General features: G+C 33.1%; 1 long non-coding RNA gene across 1 annotated transcript; it reads left to right on the top strand.

Annotated features, from left to right (window-relative positions):
* The first annotated feature begins 504 nt into the window (after positions 1–504).
* On the top strand, positions 505–2,028 carry LOC140043834 (uncharacterized). Its single transcript, XR_011844419.1, has 3 exons — positions 505–973; positions 1,308–1,473; positions 1,599–2,028. It is a non-coding gene; the product is annotated as an uncharacterized lncRNA (long non-coding RNA).
* The last annotated feature ends 3,972 nt before the right edge of the window (positions 2,029–6,000 follow it).

Raw genomic sequence — 6,000 nt, 5'->3', positions numbered from 1 at the left:
GTCGGTGGGGAATATCATGATTGCATTGTTGATTATTGTCTTTATTATAGTATCTTCTTCAAAAACAACTCGCAAAAGAAAGAAGCCAAAGACCTCAGAAGATACTAACTCAGGTTAAAATGTTTATCTTTAAAATAATGACACAGTTATTATATTATGTTCTAACTGTTTAAGTACGCCTACGTTTTAACTAAGTCAAAAAAAAAATTACAGTGACCTGTACTGATCACATTGTTTGTTGTAAGCATTCAGTTTTAAATAAATTGTCTATAGCAGCTGCTGCTGTGGCAAAGGGGAAGTATAATACGATCATGTTAGTATATTCAAAATGGTACAGCGACCGCGGGTAGCTAGATATGCTTATGTGTGTTCAGGGATCTATTGCTAAAACAGCAATGGATCAGATACAGACATTGCATAGTGCTGGACATTGGAGCCCAAACAATTTAACAATCACGTTTGAATTACACGAGGTTGTCCTGACAATGGTATTCCCTAAAGGCCTGTGCACACCAAACGCGAAGCCGCGAATTTCGCGTTAAAAAGTGACGCACGCGGCAGGCGACGGACGCTTCCAGTGTGAACATACAAGCGAACAGTGTACGATAGTCGAATTTCAACTTCAACGCGTTGAAAACGACAGCAGCGAAGGCTTCGCACGCGAATTTTCAAAAGTTGAACCTTGGTCAACTTTTTGAGGCGTCGCGAGCGCGGTTTGCGTTCGTCAACCAATCAGAAGTCAGGAATATCTCTCATTTCATCGACGACGACACCGACGGCAAAAAAATGGTGGCTGTCGAGCGAGGTCTTTATGGAAATACTTACCCTTCTTGTCTTTACGATAAGGGAAGTAAGTCATACACAGACAGAAACATAAGGATTAATGCATGAAGACAATAATTTCAGACAAACATCTGTGTAGAAGAATGCCAGAAAAACTAGGCCTAAAACGCGTCAGAGATCAATTTGTAAAGTGAGTTGACAAGCCTATTTCTAGCCTAGGCCTACCTAGGTTTAGGCAATAGGGCCTAGCTAGGCCTACCTAGCCTAGGCTACATATAACCTAGTAGGCTAGGCCATGCCAAGTAGTACTTATAGGCCTACATAATACTTACTAATCCCTACTAGTCTACTATGTGCTAGGCCAGGCCTAGCCTAGGTTAAGCCTACTACTAAATATGAGTACAGTACTACTATAGCCTACTTATTATTATTAATTAATATTTAGTTGATTTAGTGTTGTAAGGCTAGGATAGGCCTAGTAGTAGTAATATTAATACATAAATACTGTTGTTTTTTTTTTTTAGGTCAATTAGATGAACATTGATAAATGGAATCCTTCAGGCTATTACCAGCGTTACAAACTCCACCAATGACCAAGCTAGTAGTTTAAGCGGCCAGTATATTATTGCCATGGAATTAAGAGCAATTGCTCCTCAAAAACGTGGACTGGCAATTATGAGGCTGATACAGGTTTGTATAGACTTTTTTCAAATGGGTATGTCAGTTGGTGACATACATTGGCCAGAAAAAAATGATTTGAGCAATATGCCTTACTATAGCAATTTTTTAATACTTGTTTCATTTTTTTTTAATAGAAAATGGAAGAGATTAAGGAGGAGTTGGACTGTAACTAGTATTTATTAAGTGGTTATAGAAGGAAAGCTGAACTGAATGTCTTTTTTTAGCAATAGAGAACACATGGAAATATATGTATATGTTTTGTTATACTCCAATACTAAAAAAAATAGTCAAATTGGCTGCCAGCTAATGGAATTTTTTTCATTTTATAAGTGAAAACATAAGTTTTTTGGGGTTTTTTTTCTATGTGAGTTATTAACTTTGTTAAAACTACAAAATGTCCTATTCAAATTTGATTTTAATCATCTTCATTTTTCATGATTCTACGGGACAATACATCTTTAAGTTTAGTGTCATTTTTTGGACAAGATATATTGTCTTCCTGAAAATATAATTTAAAACATTTTTGTTGTGTGTAATACAGTATAACACTTTAGGGTTAGTTATTCACTTTTAACAATAATAATATTTCTTCAATTTTCATTTTTTTGGGGATGATACATTTTAAATTTATTATTTTGATATTATTTTGCGAAAGTATTCAGGAGTAGTAAAAAAGAAAATCTGGTTGATATTTAATGATACCTTTAAAAACAATGATTCACTATTTCAATAAGTGTATTTATGTGAAGTCATAAGTCATAAGATAATATACAGTGTAAATATGAGTTTGAGATATTTATTACATTTAATCAAATGAGAAAAAAACTGTATGTTTTGTCATGAATAATATAATATTTAATAATAATTAGAAAATGAATGTGAAAACTTTACATTAATATTAGGCCTAGGCCTATAGTTTATATTTGAAAGTGACAAACCCAGGAAGATTCCCAGTTCGTGTTTATATATGAAATGTTTTATATGGTTATAATAACCTCTGTTGAAAGATATTTGTAACACCACTAATAAATACAGTCAGCAGATCACATGTACGTGTGATCAACATGCAATAAATGCTTTAATGATTGTAACTGTATTGATATTGGATACATCTTCTTCTGTTCTTGTGATATATACATACAATCATGCACATTTCAGGCTTTGGAAAAGGATAACATTTTCCCACCAAAACCAAACACTGTGATTGGTGTAACCAGGGAAGAGTTAAATTACATTTTAATTTAACTCTTCTCTGGTTAAACTTACATAGGAAATACTTCAGTCATCTTATTTTAAATGTAGCATTGTATTGGCCAACCCACTATCTCCTAGGCCTAGCAATCGCGACGAATCAGCACATCGTGACGCGTTTAGTGGGAACCGACAAGAAAAACTAATAGACGCATGACAATTCAACTTCCAAAGCGATCCGTCAAATGACGCGTGGCGCATGACGCTTCGCTGCTTCGCGTTCGGTGTGCACAGGCCTTTACTTTCTCTCTCGCGCGTCCCATGTTATAATTTATGGTCTACTCGTCTATTTTATTTATTTATTATTATTATTTTTTTATTTATTTATTTATTTATTTATTCTTTTTAATGTATCTTAATTAATGTAACTAGTTTTAGTGGGCCTCCTATCACAAGCTCCTTAGGGTTTCTTGGAGGTCCCTTTCATCGTTTAAAACATGTTTTACTCCTCACTTGTTTTTGTTTGTTTATGAGATGAATAAAGAGATTTATGAGAGTGACCTGGATGATATTGATCAATACTTTAATAATCCTGTCAAAAAAACAATATTCAAATTGCTAGAGTATGATAGTTGAATTGAATTGAATTGAAATTTATATTTATACTGGGTAACCTCTTCAGTCAAAGACTGGTCTCCCAGAGGGCCCAGTTGGTGATCAGTGGCTGTGATGTACTAATGCACCGGGGTAACCCCCTACTCGTCACGAAAGATGTACTAGGTTCTTTAAAGTGCACACGAGCTAGATGTGTACACTGGACCTACGGTTTATAGTCCTTATCCGAGAAGACTCGTTCTACCACCAGACCCATGGAGCGAGTGAGCCTCGAATCCTTGCCGATGTTATGGCTACGTAATTACGGTTCCACTGTCTTAACCGCTCGGCCACTCACTCACTCCAGTGAGACAGCAGACAAAAAATAGAAAAGAGAATATTGAACACATTTATAGAAGAACTAAAAGAAATTGGAATCGATTGTATCACAGAAACCTCGGGTAACAAAAAACATTCATCTTCTCTGTTATTTCAAGTGTCGTTTTACTATTTCTGGGTTAATCTTTTTGGATTGAGCATAATTACTTGTGTTCATTATTTCATAGAATGAAAATATTTACCTTTAAAATGCACGATCACATTTTTCCAAAGGAGAAACATTATTTCTTTACAATTATGTGTAGTCCAATCTATTGTTCAATTTTAAAATTCCTTTACTATTGTGTACTGTCATGTTTACAGATAAATATTCTGAATGCAAATATCAAATGGCTTGTTAGAAGGCAGCTAAAACTATTTTAAAAATACTTTGCAAATATATAACAATTGAAATTAGTTATGCTTTAACATTTAGAATACAATCAGATTTTTAAAGTAAACTCTGTGGTATAATGACTGGTTTTAACATAGTTATATTCCGAATTTTTCTTTTAGAATTGACTTTAAAAAGAACATTGAACATGGAAGAGAGAAAAGGTAAAGGTTTAACATCAATATCTACTATTTTTTATGAAGATATCCTAGCAAATGGGCGGTTTAGATTTTTTTTCTGTGCTTTTGATGTTTATATCCAAAGAAAAATGGCTGAAAAAATGACAATGCTGTGGTTACCATTGGTTGGAATACATTGTTTAGAGTAATGAATGGCATCACATTCCTAATACTTTTTGAAAACGTGTTTAAAAAAAAACCAGTTATCATTAATTGCTTTGTTTGACTCAAGAGACGCCCTAACAGGCGAATAATGTTTGCTTTTAGTCAGAAATATATTTCAAAACTGCTTTCTAATGTACCACGAGACCTGATTTATTTTATTATATTTATTTATTCATTTAGCATCCAGTCAACAATACATTTCAAATGCATAAACAAAGAATAAATACAAAATGCGTACCTATCGTAAATGACTTCGAATCGAAATTGAACAGTTTAAAATTATACTATTTGAACTATAATCAAAATAAAGCGATGTCAAATAGGCCAAACTAATTGTCACAAATTTCCTCATCTTATCGTTTCAAATTAATTAATTAAATTTCACTATATCACCTGGCTGTTTGAAATTTGTTCTGTGCCTGTAATGTTTATATATAAAAAAGTATCTCTTTGGAGATTCCGATTCGTGAATAGAATACTGAAAGATGAGGGCGTACCAATGTGATCTCTGGCAGAGCCATATATATATAAAGAGTTGCGACTTTGAATGGAGTAGAAGCCATTTTTGTATCCAACTATTCCTATGTAGAGTATGGAGTTGAATCTTTTGTTTTAAAAATGTATAACGTTCAAAGGGCTTTAAATATCGAATTTAATATCAAAACAATCAATTAGTTTAAAGGTTTTTATTAAAATAATAATACAATTATAAAGTTACTGCGATTTTAAACAAAATACAAAAATAGCAATTTCGAAACGGCTGTGGATGTGCGCTTCATGCACGCTCTACGCGTGTGCGTTTAGTTTGTACAGCGATTCTCATAGTTTATGCATTGTTTTTACATTTTGTTGTTTAAAATCATGTTCGCAGTAACTTTATGATTCCGTTATTATAACAAAAGCCTTTAAACAAATTGATTGTTTTGATATTAAATTCGATATTTAAAGCCTTGTGAATGTTATTCATTTTTTAAGCAAATGACTTGACTCCATACTCTACATAGGAATAGTTTTTTTTTTCTCTTTTGTGGCGCAAACACCACTTTTATTCACATTCATATTATCTCATATTGCATAAAATCGTATTATTTAACTTGTAAATGTCGTTACAGTTCATAAGTAACATTTTTACATATATGAATTCTGTATTACTCCTTTTTTCATTAATTTTCTTATATTTTGTTATACACTTGGCAGGATCATCATTATCATCTATCCCTTTTTAAAATAGTTCACACATTTTCATTTGTTTGTTTTCATTTTACAACCCGGATTATACAATATATGTATATACATGATCTCTTGTGCGCGTGCGTACAATTGAGGAACTAGTGTTGTTCAGCCATACCACGCCGAGAATGTTAAAAGAGTTTGCTATCCAATCGAGTTTGAATAATACTCCAATGGTCTACTGAGTATATAATTATATCTCTTGTGTATGTATATATAAATCCAAAGGCAAATTACTGAAAAAAATGACAATGCTGTGGGTATCAGTGGCTGGATCTCAATGGAGATGCAAAAATGAAAAGGGAAAAGCTAAATCAAAACGATAAAGTAAACAGCCAGAAAAGATAGCAGAGCTTTCGGGCAACACTAGCCCTTCATCAGTGCAAGTGAAGGAATTTGGATAAC

Source organism: Antedon mediterranea, chromosome 3 (genome assembly GCF_964355755.1).
Source record: "Antedon mediterranea chromosome 3, ecAntMedi1.1, whole genome shotgun sequence".
NCBI lineage: Eukaryota > Metazoa > Echinodermata > Crinoidea > Comatulida > Antedonidae > Antedon > Antedon mediterranea.
The sequence above is the reverse complement of the archived record's forward strand: the minus strand, read 5'-3'. Positions and strand labels throughout refer to the sequence as shown.